Here is a 13328-nt window from a genome sequence, read left to right on the forward strand (position 1 = left end):
CTTCGTATCCACTAGGATGGCTGTGGTCAGAAAGACTGACGATGAGTCTGGCCATGGATGTGGAGAAGTGGGAATAGAAAATGGCACAGCCACTCTGGAGAATAGTCTTAACAGTTAACACAAAAGTTTCAAACTAGAATTACCAGAAGACCCAGCAGTTTTACTCATGGGTATAAAACTAAGAGAAATGAAAACGGATGTCCCTATAAAAACTCGTACACGAATATTTGTAGCAGTGTTATTCATAACAGACCAAAAGTGGAAGGACCCCAAATGTCTGTCAGCTGATGGACATAAATAAATATGGCGCGAAGACAATGTGGTATATCCAGTCAATGGATTATTACTTGGTGATAAGAAGGAATGCATTGCTAATCCATACTGACCCGTGAACAACTCTCGAAAACATTATGCTGTGTGACAGAGTACAGTCACAAGACGACCTATTACATGATTCCATTTACGAGAAATACCCTGAATAGGCCAGTCTATGAAGATAGGAAATAGATGAGTGGGGGGCGCCTGGGTGGCATAGCGGTTAAGCGCCTGCCTTCGGCTCAGGGCGTGATCCCGGTGTTATGGAATCGAGCCCCACATCAGGCTCCTCTGCTGTGAGCCTGCTTCTTCCTCTCCCACTCCCCCTGCTTGTGTTCCCTCTCTCGCTGGCTGTCTCTATCCTGTCGAATAAATAAATAAAATCTTTAAAAAAAAAAAAAAGGAAATAGATGAGTGGTTACCTAGGACTGGAGGATTTGAGAGACATTGGGGAATAACTGCAAATGAGTATGGGGTTTCTTTCTGGGATGATTAATATATATTATATATATACACACATGCATACTCTGTGAATATACTAAAAATCATTGAATTGCACACTTTAAATTGGTGAATTGTATGATACATGAATCGTATCTCAATAAACCTGGTTCGTAATAGTTAGTGTCCTGTTTGGCCCGTCGAAAATGGTCAGTAAATGTTAGCTACCATTGTGATAATAATCTCTTCCTTCATTTTTATAGTAGTAAAGATGGAATGAGAGGACGATGGTGAGAAAGTAGGTGAACACGCCAGTTAATTGAGATGCCAGGTGAGAGGGAGGGTGGGGGGACTCGCGGCTCTAGGCTGGGAGCTGAGTGCTGTTCAGGAGATTGAAGGTGAAGGTTAAGTGAAGTTAGATGGTGCAAGTGCCTGGCCTATAATAGGAACCCCAAACTGTGAGGTAACTCCGAATTGAGTGACCCTGAAAATGTGGTACAACTTAGGGCTCAGGACCCAGATGTCACCAAACCAGTGTTCTTCACAGAAGAATAATCACCATTTGTGTGATAAAGGCCAGGATGTTTGTGTCCAGGAGTCACTGAACCAGATGTGTGTGTTTTCTTTTTAAATTGCAGTACGTATGACAGAGACCGGGGTTTTAGTTCTGTGCCATATATATTTAAAGATTTTATATATATAAGATTTTATATATATATATATATAATATATATATTTTAAGATTTTATTTATTTGAGAGAGAGAGCACGAGCGGAAGGGAAGGGCAGAGGGAGAGGGAAAAGCAGACACCCCGCTGAGCAGGGGGCCCGATGCGGGGCTCGAACTCACAACCCTGAGATCATGACTTGAGCCGGAGGAGGCAGATGCTTCACCGACTGAACCACCCAGGAGACCGTGTGCTATATATTTTTCTAGGCGGTGTCTGGAGAACCTCTGTCTTCCTGTCAGCCAGTGGAGAGCAGCTTTGCTCTTGGCAGGATGCCCTTGGGCCTGAGTGTTGGAACCCCTCAAGAGCAGACAGGCAGAGCTCAGTCCTCATACCCTGGACGTCAGTCGCTGCGAAAGCTTCGCGGTCAGCACCCATGGGTGCCCATGCTGGTTACCAGGGGCTCCTCCTTTAGCACTTGGATACATGTGCCAACTAGGCAGAAGCCTCTCTGCTAAGATGCATTTGTTTCCTAACACAGCTCACAGAATTTTTTCTAAGGGTTTACCTGTGGAGGGAATTTCCTATCTCAGTGTGGGGGAAACCAGGTGAGCTGCTTTTCAGATGGTTAGCCACACGCACTGGCACCGAGGTTCACGTGGTATTGAGTGGTTGAGCCAGGGCTCAAACCCCCTATGTCCATCTGACTGCTGACAGTTTGCTCTTGGTCTTAACCACTAGGCTGAACTGGCTCTCAGGGATGGCCAGTGTAGAGGGAGGGAGAGGTGTGAAAACACCTGTCTTCAGGAACAGTGAGTCTGGTAGGGCTGGAGTGTGGGGTGGCCGAGAAGGATGGGTGGAGGGGCTAATGCTGGGAAAGGGAGGATGAGTTTGGGTGATGTGCCAGACGATTGCATTTGAACACCAAAGATCAACTTTTCTGTGTGAGTAGCACATTCCTGGAAGAGGGCTGGGAGCCACCATTTTTAGGCTATTCGGCTAGTGTTTAAGGAGAAGTATTCTGGAAGCCTGATGACTGACCCACGGAGGTTGAGGTCACTGCAGGACTCCCGCAGGAAAGGAGGAAGGCTTGTCACCTCTAGGTCGGGGGCTGTGGGAGTGGCAGGGAGAGAGAGGCTGGAATGGGAAGGTAGGTTAGGTTAGCGTATTAGTGATCGGGCGTTTAGATAGGAGACATCAGAAGGCTTGCTAGGGCTTGCTGGCAAGAGAAGGGATGGAGGTGTTTCATGTGTATGGACAGCAGTGTATTTCCAGACACACAACAGATACTGTGGCATAGAATTGGAGTCATGAGTTTGGGCTCTATGGAGTTGGCGGGGCTTTGGGGCTCTCCATGGGGGGGGAGATCAACAGGTGCTTGGAAACTCAGCGTCCTGGGTTGAGAACAGTTTGGAAGAGACCATTTCAAGGTTTAGAGTTAAAGCCTTAAAAGTGAATGAGCTTGTCCGGGCGGCAGAGATAAAAGGGGAAAAAGGAAGGAAGGTTTAGGAGAGAACCGTTGGAAGCAATAAGAGTCACTATGTCAAGCCCCCACTCGTGCTCTCGTGTTTGTGCGCACATCTTCTTAGCAAGCATCCCACTCGTCACACAAAACCTTGCGGACGCTGGAGCCAGGGAGCCAGATTTCCTGCATGTTTGTTGTGCTAAGTATGCTGAAATCTTTAAGTTTGTCTCCTTGGTGCATTGATGGAAGCACGGGTACTTTTCCTAGGGTAATGGGGTGCTGCATCCGTAGACATGTTCTACTCCGTGGCTCCCTGGGGTGAATTAATGGGTGAGACCCCGATCCTAGTTTACCTCCTTCCTTTCTCTTAAACCAGATCTGGTCTGGGTCTGATGTGTGATTTCCTTCCTCCCAGGCTCCCAGAGGGTGTTGCTGGGGCCTTGTTTGCTAGTTTGAGTTGTAAAGGCATCAGCTCCCCCCATTAGCTGTAGCCCCCGTGGCTAAGTGCAGACTGCAGTGGGCCAGGGATAGAAGGGAGAAGCTGCCTGCAGTCCCAGGCAGGCATGTGGGGGTGAGGGCGAGCCAGGGGTGGGGATCAGCTTGCTCTCTTAGGGCCAGCCGAGAAAACCCAGGGACAGGAGGCGGGACCTGTCAGCAGAAGCAGGGCCTGCCCTCCCTCTCTGTCAGATCAAAGAGGGACATTTCAGTCACTTAACACCCTAATGTGAGGATGTTTCTGAGCCAGGACTGGGCTTCTGGTGGCCTGTGCCCGCGAACGGTGGGGGACGTGTGGGCCTGCATGCGCTCCGTGCAGGCCGGTGTTGCAGGGGGAGCTGAGGGGCTGGCAAGTGCCTTTTCCAGCTGCTCTTTTAGAATCTGGAGCTGGAAGGGTCTGGTCTCCTTGGTTTTCATACTGGAAGCTGCTACCCGCAGATGCCCTTTTCCCAGCTCCAGTTCCAGGGGCGAGCTGGCCCGGCAGCTTGGTCACGGCTGCTCCTCCATGCTGTGCCCTCCTGTCCCGCAGATCCTGGGTTCCAGGGCACAGAGGTCATTCCATTTGCCTTGTGCCCAGGATGACCATGTATTTTAACGTCCAGACTATAAAACACTTCAGAGAATCAAATGGGGCAGGATTAAGAATGACACCAGGAAAACAGAAATCAACTGGGACCTTCCCAGGCAAACCGGGGTATGCGATCTTCCCCCCGGTGCTTTCACTTTTGGCTCAGTTCTTATGCCCATCCCCCCAAACCCCCCACCAATTCCCCCGAGCCCATGACCTGTGTGACTTTGCGTGCCAGGAACTTCTAGATCTTGGTCTTTTGAGATTCGGTCTGCATCACAGAAGCCTCAGGGATCTCCCGCTTTGGAAGGCCCAGCGCAGGGAAACCTGGGAGTAGTAAACACAGGAGCATATGCCTGAAGACCCATGACTATTGAGAACTTTTTCAGTAGATTTCCAGTAGGTAGTGTGGGTATCTCCCAATTCACTGTTTATCGTACGCGCTGACTCGTTTTTCACGTGCATTTAGCCTTCTCTCACACGCAGCACGAGGGGGCCTGCCCGTGACGTGCAAGTAAGGAGAGAAACATCCCACTCCGAGAGCCTGCGGCCCTCTGTAGAGCGCGAGACCCAGCCACCGTCTTCTGACCCAGAGTTTGAGTCAGGAGCCCGAGGCGCTGGGCTCCTGACAGGAGGGTGAGGGGAGCAGGGGAATACGTGACTTGTTTATGCTGTGTCTCTATGGTTTCCGCAGTTACAAGAGGAGGGTGGGAGGGAACGTGAGCGTCTGGGCCTCTCTGAGACCAGGCCAAATGGGGATTTAGGAAAAGGTGTTCCTTTTTGAAAGTCGAGGAGGTGATGAGAGCTCTGTCAGGTGGCCTTCTCAGCCTGCACGGGCCCCCTTCTCTGCCCAGAGCTGGAAGCACCCACATACCATGGGGCCTCAGGAGACGGTCTGGGGAGAGGAAATAGCTTTTCACTTGGTCTTCTGACTGTGTCTTTGAACCTCTGCCTTCTCCAGGTGACCTGGATGGCCTGGATTTGACTCTTCCGGAGGGATAAGTAAGATTGCCAGATTTAGCAAATAAAAACAGCATACCCTGTTAAATTTGAATTGTGGGTAAAGAGTAATTTTTTAGTGCCAGTATACCCATGGCATGGTTGTATTTGATATGACAACCCTAGTTAGCCATTCTTGGCCAGAGTTTGCTTTCTTCTGGAACATGGTGTAATCCTTTGTTCAACAGATAACGAATTTATTTGAACCCCAACTAGTGTGTCCGATGCTGCTGTAGGCATTGGGGATATCCAGTGAGCAAAAGCCAGCAAGTGTGCGTGGCCTCATGGGGCGTTCATCACGTGGGTGTGATAGACGCTAAAGATGATAAGTAAGTATGTTAGAGGGTGAAAGTGGTAAAGAGGAAAGTAAGGTGAGGAAGGGGGATGGGAGAGAATGTGGGGAGGGGCTTTGCCCCTGAGGAAGGGGAAGGGGTTGAGGGACTAGGCCAAGCAGACATCTGGGGAAGAGCATCCCAGGCCTAGGGCAACGTACACGTCAGTCCTTGGTGTGCTTGGAGCAGAGCCAGCAAGGGGCGGGAGTGTGGGAGCGGAGCCAGCGAGGCCGGAGAGCAGTGCTCGTGGGGTCCTGGTGGCCTCTGTAAGGGTTTTGGTTTTGCTCTGACCTGGAGGCCTTTGGAGGGTATTGAGCAGGACGGGGGTGCAATCTGAGGAGGGTTTGTTTGTTGATTCCAGTACAGTTAACGCATGGCGTTCTACTGACCTGATGAGGTTTTAGTAGAGTCGCTCGTGGTTGGTGGAGAACAGACCAGAAACTGGCCTGGGGTCCCGTTCTTTCCCCCCGCCTGCAGAGCTGGGTGGTGGGATTGGAAACCTGCATGTCATTTGGAGTAAAAGGACATTGCTACGGGTTGTAGCGGCACTTTCTAGGACCTTTGCCTTCTTTTCCCCTTTCTTCTCCATCTGAATGAAACCTCCCTTCTAAACAAGGGGAAGGATGTGTTGTAATTATTGATACGTTTTTGCCAATCGCTGTGTGATATGCCTGGCTTGAGCGATAGTCCAGTAATGTTTCTTATTAAGCTTTAATAAGGTACTCGCTGGACACAGCTTATGCATCTGAAGTTGCACAGCCTAAAATACATCAGTTTTTTTGTGTTGAAGGAAGTCCTTTTTCTTTGGACCAATTAAGTTGAAAGTGTTTGAGACCTTGAAGACCTCGAAAGCATGTCTATGAAAAGGAAAGAGAAGAGTGAGCTGGCCATAATTAGTATGCAACTTTCTTCTGCTTTACCTGGCTGAAGTCTGATTTTAGAATGGGAAAAAAAAAACAAAACCCCAACACATTCCACATTTACTATGAAAACATATAAAAATTAAGGCATATATGCAATTTATTTTTATAAAGTATTTATGTTCCTTGGAGAAAAATACTGAAGCTGTAAAAGCTTGACTTTTAAGTAAATAAGATCATTTGAAACATGAGCCAATTTTGGTGATGAGAGTTGTAATTCTAAAAGGGGTAGCAGATATTTTCTAAATACTTTTAACAAGCCTGTTGACTTAGAGACAGCGTACTGGCGAATTAACTTTGGCGACTAAGTTAACTTTGGTGAATAATATTAATAAGTATTTAAATGTTTACATGTATCCCCAAAATGTATTTGACAAGATGCAAAAATGAAACACTTTTTAAAATGTATGGTATAGACAGATACTCCAAATGTGAAAATGGACTGTTGGGCCAGAGTTGTGAAGAGCATATCAAGACCAAGTCGATATTTCAAGTACGAACTAAGCAGACTATTTTGAGGAGCCGTCCTGTGCCAGGGCATGCGATGGACATGCGGTGGGCACTACGAATACAGAATCTCAGGGCTGACCACTGTAAAAAACATGAGCTGAAGCGTAATGCATGGTAAAACACAGGTGTGTAAATTGTGCGGTTAAAAAGAAGGGCATTCTAGATCAAGCCTCTTTTAGTGATTTTAGCTGTTTCCTTACGCAGCGGCTAGAATCCGGTATAAACCACGTTATTTGTAATGGAGCCCCCAAGCACGATAAATTGAGATTTTTGCCACCTCCACTTGGAATTACAGTACAAAAGTGCATTCACTGTAGGATTAGAAGGATCTAGCATTATCATCTCTAGCTGTAAGACCTTGATATCTTGAGGCTTATTTTTCTCTCTGTAAAATGGGGGTCTTGAAACCTACCGCGTGGAGAGGTCATGACACTTAAGCGAGGTGACTCGTATGGGGTCCTTGGGCAGGACATAGTAAGCTCTCAGTGAGCGTTGGCCCTTGTCATTCTTATTGGCCTTGCTGACAGAGACCATACAGTTTATGTTATTTAATGATTTCCAAGGCCACCCAAGTTCAAGTTTTAGGCGGGCAGCTAGCATTTTTGAATGCCTAGAGAGAGAGGGAGCAGACAGGGGAGTTTGGCTCACAGTAGGGGGAGCTGGGAACTCAGAATCCGCCGAATGTGCCATTACACTTGACATGGCCCTCCAGATGGCCGTTCAGCCAGGTTGATAGTTAGCTCCAACAGACGCGCGCCGAGAGTCTCCAGGGCTGCCCTTCTGCGGCGTGGCTGTGTGGTGAGGAGCATGTGGCATCAGGAGGCCCAAGCCGGGTTGGGATGTGCCGCCGGCCTCAGCAGGGCCGGGACAGGCATTGCCCTGGTTGGGCCTGCCTGGGTCTCAGCTGGTGTGCAGACACTGCCCCCGTCCAGCAGGCTCGCAGGAGCAGATGCACCCCTGTGGGAGGGCTGTGGCCTCCAGCCGCTTTGCAGCCTCTGTCAGGCCAGGGCCGAGCAAGCCCTTGCTCTGCTATTTAAACCCATCATTGCTGGTGACTGCATCCAGTCCAAGCGGAGGTGGGGTGTGTGTGCGTGCTACAGGTCTCAGTACATGACCTCTGCAGGGTTCCTGCCCAGCGGCCCGGCGCAGGAAAGGCCAGCCCAACAGCCCCCTGCACTGGCCACCAACCCTACAGAAGGGGTTGCTGAACCTGGGCCCACTGTGGCGCCCCCGCTGCCCCTGCCGTACCTGCCTTGCCTCAGTGGACTTCTCTTCAAAGCAGAGCAAGAACCTGGGATTTTGTTTTCTCTCGGCCCGAGGGGATTGTGACACTAGGGCTTAGGCATCAAGACGGTGGGAACTGTGCCGCCCAAGTTAAGTGACCTTGTGCAAGTCAGCTGCCCTCTTGGGATGTGTTTCCTCTATTAATAGGCAGTGAATTTTGGGGGGCTGGTAACATGTCATCTTCATCTCTGTGTCCCCTGGACGTAGTCAGTGCTCGGTAAACATAATTTGAATGGTAAATGAGGATGACATTGCCCACATCCCTGGATTGTGCTGAGGAGAAGAGACAGGTCATGTGCGTTAAGTAAACTGCGGCCAAGGGGAATAAGGCGAGGACACTCTAGTTGTCCCTTAGGTTCCGCTCCTTTCATGTCCCCAACATAAAAACATCTCTGACACTCATGACTTAAAAAGAAACATATTTGTCTGTCCTCATTAACTAATTCAGACTTGCTCATTTTGCCAGTGAATCTGAGTAGACATCTCTTCAGAGAAGGTATAAAAATAGTAAAAAACACATGAAATGAGGCTCAACATCACTAGCCATTAGGGAAATGCAAATTAAAACCACAACGAGATAGCACCTCATCCCTGTTAGGATGGCAGTAGTCAAAAAGACAGACACTAATAAGTGTTGACGAGGAGTGGGAACAGCTGGAACCCTCACCCACTCGCTGGTGGGAATGTAAAACGGCGTAGCCTCTTTGGGAAACAGCCCAGCAGTTCCTCAAAGTGTTAAACACAGGGTAATTCCACTTCTAGGTATCTGTCCAAGAGAAATGAAGGCCTGGCCACACAAAGTTGTGTATGCATGTATTTATAGCAGCATTATTCTTGTTTTTTTGCTTTTATTTTTTAAATTTAAATCCAATTAATTAACACGTAATGTATTATTGGTTTCCGAGGTAGGGGTCAATGATTCATCAGTCTTATATAACACCCAGTGCTCGTTATATCATGTGCCCTCCTTAATGCCCATCACCCAGTTACCCCATCCTCTCACCCTCCTCCCCTCCAGCAGCCCTCAGTTTGTTTCCTATGATTAAGAGTCTCTTATGGTTTGTCTCCCTCTCTGATTTTGTCTTGTTTATTTTTTCCTCTCTGCCCCTATGATCCTCTGTTTTGTCTTTCTCTGATTGACTTATTTCCCTTAGCGTAATACCCTCTAGTTCCATCCACCTCATTGCAAATGGCAAGATTTCATTTTCTGATGGCTGTGTAATATTCCGTTGTGTATATAGACCACATCTTCTTTATTCATCTGTCGATGGACATCTGGGCTCTTTCCATAGTTTGGCTATCGTGGACATTGCTGTATGGGAGCAGCATTCTTATAGGCTGTGTATGAATGCCTTCGTTTCTGATACGGTCTGGGTGTTGGGACATGCAGTAGAGATTTTCTGGGGATGGCTGCTCTCCTGTTGGGTCTGTTCTTACGGGCCTAGCTTAGACCTTCATCATTGTAACTCTCAGAGAACAGCCTAAGTTTGGTCTGTGTTTTAAGAACACAAATTCAAGGAGTCTCCTGTAGGGCTTCTGTAGAAACCCTTATCAACTGAAGGTCTCTGGTGTCTCTCAGACTTTGGTCTCCTGCATTCCTTGTAATCAGCCTGGGGGAGGACCCCTTCTTGTTGTGATGTGAGTTGCTCTCAACACACCAGGCTTTTGAAGATGGATTCCTGGTCTGATGGAAGGTTCTGGCAGTAATGGGATATCTCTGGCAGGTACTGATAAGGGCTTTGTCAGTTTCAGGAGTGGGCAGGTCCTTCTAGAGGTTTCTCGTGATTGGGATACCTGATCAGCAGGCTTCTTTCCTGGCCCTGACCAGTGATGGGTTAGAGGGGGTGGGCGTGGGGGTGGAACATATATCTTAGATGCGTCTAGGAAGTTAGGAGGCAGTGAGTATCAGCAGATACTTGATTGAGATTTGGGACCAATTTAAGCCAGTTCTGTAAGCAGTTGTTTTCTTGCATTAGAGATACAAGTTCCTCCTGTAATAAAACTGTAATGGAGTAGGGGAAAATGTTTCCTTAATAACAGGCAGAATAAAATGAGATAACTGTAGGCAGAGAAGAGCAAGCACGAGGCAAGCAGCCTTATTTATTTGGAGAACATAGGTGAAATATTTATTGTACACAAAGCAAGTCAAACTGAACCACAGCATATAGTTACAGAAACCTAAAGCTATAGGAATAACAGGAATTCCAAAGGAACAAACAAGCTAGACATGGGCTCTGCTGTTCCTGGAAACTAAGGATCAGGGCAGGGGAGGGGGCATCTAGAGGTGCCCCTGGCGGGAGATTGGGCTGCAGGGTGATGGGTGTGCAGAGGGTACTCAGGGCAGACCTCGGGGTGCATGGGGACACTTGGAGATCACCTCACTGATTAGAAAGTTGTTTGGTGAGTACAGAATTTGGACAAAAGTGAGCGAGTATTTTTAAGGGAGATCTCTATCAGGCTTTGTTTGGTATGTAAATAGTACTTCTCTGCTCTGGGCCTTTTTTCTCAGACAGCTGTCATTGACTCCACATCTTTGAGGAGGGGGGCAGTTTTAGGGGTACTACAAGAGTAACCAGGTCCTAGGAAGGGGGAAAAGTTTAAAATGTACTATATAGTACTATGGAGAAAGTTTTGGCTCAGACACAAAAATACAGGCGAAGCTGAAATCTTGGCTGATGTTTTCTTTAATTTGCCCTCTTTGATGTAAGCCCTTGTGTCCTTGTGATGGGCACTGAAACGGAGATACAGAGTTGTTTTCGGGAGCCCCCAACGCATTGTTCTGTTAAACAGTGTCCTGGTTTTAGAACATCAGGCGTGGATACGTATAGGCAGCTATTAGCCGAGCAGCTCCGGGCAAGCTCTCCCGTCTCTCTTTAGCTTTAAAATGGGGGCAGTTACACTGAGCACGGAGGGTTGCCTGCCATGAGGATTAAATTAGATGTTTAGCACAGGGTCCGCTATCGTGCCAGGAACATGGTAAATGCTTAGGTGTTAGTTCCGTTTATCTTGTATGGAGTTCGTTATCTTGTAAAATTTATAATGGGAATGTCTAGATTTAAGGATGTGCTCATTTGTTGCTTTTCTTCTGGCTTGACCGTTAGAAATAACTGAAAAACATAAAAACCAAAAATAAAATTCCTATCATCTGGAAATTAATCGATTTAACATTTTACTTTATATTTGGTCAGCTTTTTTCTATGCCTATATAGATTTTATTTTAGATAATTGAGCATTGAGATCCTAATTTAGATTTTTGCATATCATTGAAAAAAATCTATGAAGTCATTTTAAAAAATTACCTAGAATATGCGTGTGTATCTGTGCATGCAGAATATTCAACCATTTGCCTTTTTTTTTTTTTTCAATGGCAATAAAGTAGTTTTGCCCTTCCACAAGTAACCAAAGTGAACGCTCTGGAGTAATATATGTGATTATTTCTTTAGGACCAATTCCAAGAAGTGGAATGGCGTGGTTAAAGGGTAGATTGTTTTCTTTAAGAGCTGTATGGTAATGTTCCCAAACCACCTGTGTCCACCTCACTAAAAAGGCAATGGAATGCTCACTTCTCCAGTCCATGGTCCGTGATGGGTGTTCAGTTTTTTGAATGTCTTTGCTATTTTGATAGGTAGAAATACCTTAGTGTTAATTTAACTTGTACTTCTCTTGTTACAGATGAGCTTAAATAATTGTCTATGTTTACAGTGTATTCATATTTTTCATAAATTATCTATTTAGTATTTTCCCCAGTTTTTCTGTTACAGTATTGTTTCCTTATTAATCTGGCAGCTGTTGACCCTGTTCATGCATGTTGCATGTGTACTGAGTTTGGCATTTCACTCCACCCCCCACACCCCCTGCCCTGCACTTTTTATTTATTTTTTTTATTTTTTATTTTTTTAAATATTTTATTTATTTATTCGACAGAGATAGAGACAGCCAGAGAGAGAGGGAACACAAGCAGGGGGAGTGGGAGAGGAAGAAGCAGGCTCATAGCGGAGGAGCCTGATGTGGGGCTCGATCCCATAACGCCGGGATCACGCCCTGAGCCGAAGGCAGACGCTTAACCGCTGTGCCACCCAGGCGCCCCAGCCCTGCACTTTTTAAAGCATTTTTAGGTACCCACGGACATGGTAAGGTAAGACTTCGTTAGGAAAAAGGTATGCAGGATGTGGAATAAGCCTGCAAAGAGAACTGTCCTGGATGACTTCTGTAGTCAAGCCCAGGGGCTGTCTGTGTTGCAGCGGGGTAGATGGGAATCTTGCTGAGTGCCCAGCCTCTGAAGCTTCATTTCTCGTTGTGATTTCACTGAACTGTTCAGAAGCCTTGCTCACTGGGAGAATCAGGACACAGGATATTCCTTAAGGATATCCCAGGTACACGTGCAGGGCATTGTTTTGAAGAATTGGTTTGGGATGACTGTATAGGACGGTGGAAGGAGATCTTTCATTCTTAAGGCTCCAGAGTAAAATGGCCATGACCTTCGTTCTCCCCTAACTCATCTTATATTTTGTTTGTGTTTGCCCAGTCTGATGGGAAACAGCTGTGGGATGGTGGTGAGGGCTTGCAACCAGTAGTTCAAATCCCACCTCTTCCACTTCTCAGCTGTGTGACCCTGCGTAGATGATGCTTAGCCTCAGTTTCCTGGGTTTGCTGTGTGAGTAAAATGAATGATACACGTGATCCACTTGGCGTGTCCTAAGCGTCCAGTAAATGCGCGTCAACGATTTTTTCTCCTCCTACCAGACCACGAGCTTCTCTAGACCTGATCTGTGCCGTATGCATCTGTGTACCCTCCTGCATGTAGTGGCCCCTTCGTGATTCTGAGCAGCAAATGAATGAGGCCAGGGTGGGGGCAGGGTGGGATGTGGCAGCTTATATAAGAGCAAGGGCTCTCTGAAGAGTCAGAATTGACGTTTCTTTCTTTCTTTTTTTAAAGATTTTATTTATTTATTTGACAGAGAGCAAGTGAGTATGAGCAGGGCAGAGAGGGAGAGGGAGAGGGAGAAGCGGACTCCCTACTGAGCAGGGAGCCTGACACATGACCTGAGCTGAAGGCAGATGCTTAACCGACTGAGCCACTCAGACACCCCCAGAATTGACTTTTAAACATTCTCTGTATATTACTTTTCTATACCTAAGTAATACTCTAAAAAACACCTCTTTTAGGTAATTGAGGTACACCGAATTGGGAGTATCCTGCATAATTAGGGGCCTAGAATACTCCCCTCGGGACTTGTGACAGGTCCTCTCTGGATTCCGGCCAGGCTGATATTGTGCCAGTGCTGACTGTGCCTCCCCAGGAGGGCCCTCTGACCTTGAGCCCCCCCCCCCC

General features: G+C 47.2%; 1 protein-coding gene across 3 annotated transcripts in view; it reads left to right on the forward strand.

The window, feature by feature from the left end:
- Positions 1-13328, forward strand: part of TEAD1 (TEA domain transcription factor 1) — a 253092-nt gene that overhangs the window by 99611 nt on the left and 140153 nt on the right. The gene's annotated exons all lie outside the window — the stretch shown is intronic.

The sequence above is a fragment of the Ursus maritimus genome, unplaced genomic scaffold, assembly GCF_017311325.1.
Source record: "Ursus maritimus isolate PB19 unplaced genomic scaffold, ASM1731132v1 scaffold_23, whole genome shotgun sequence".
Lineage (NCBI taxonomy): Eukaryota > Metazoa > Chordata > Mammalia > Carnivora > Ursidae > Ursus > Ursus maritimus.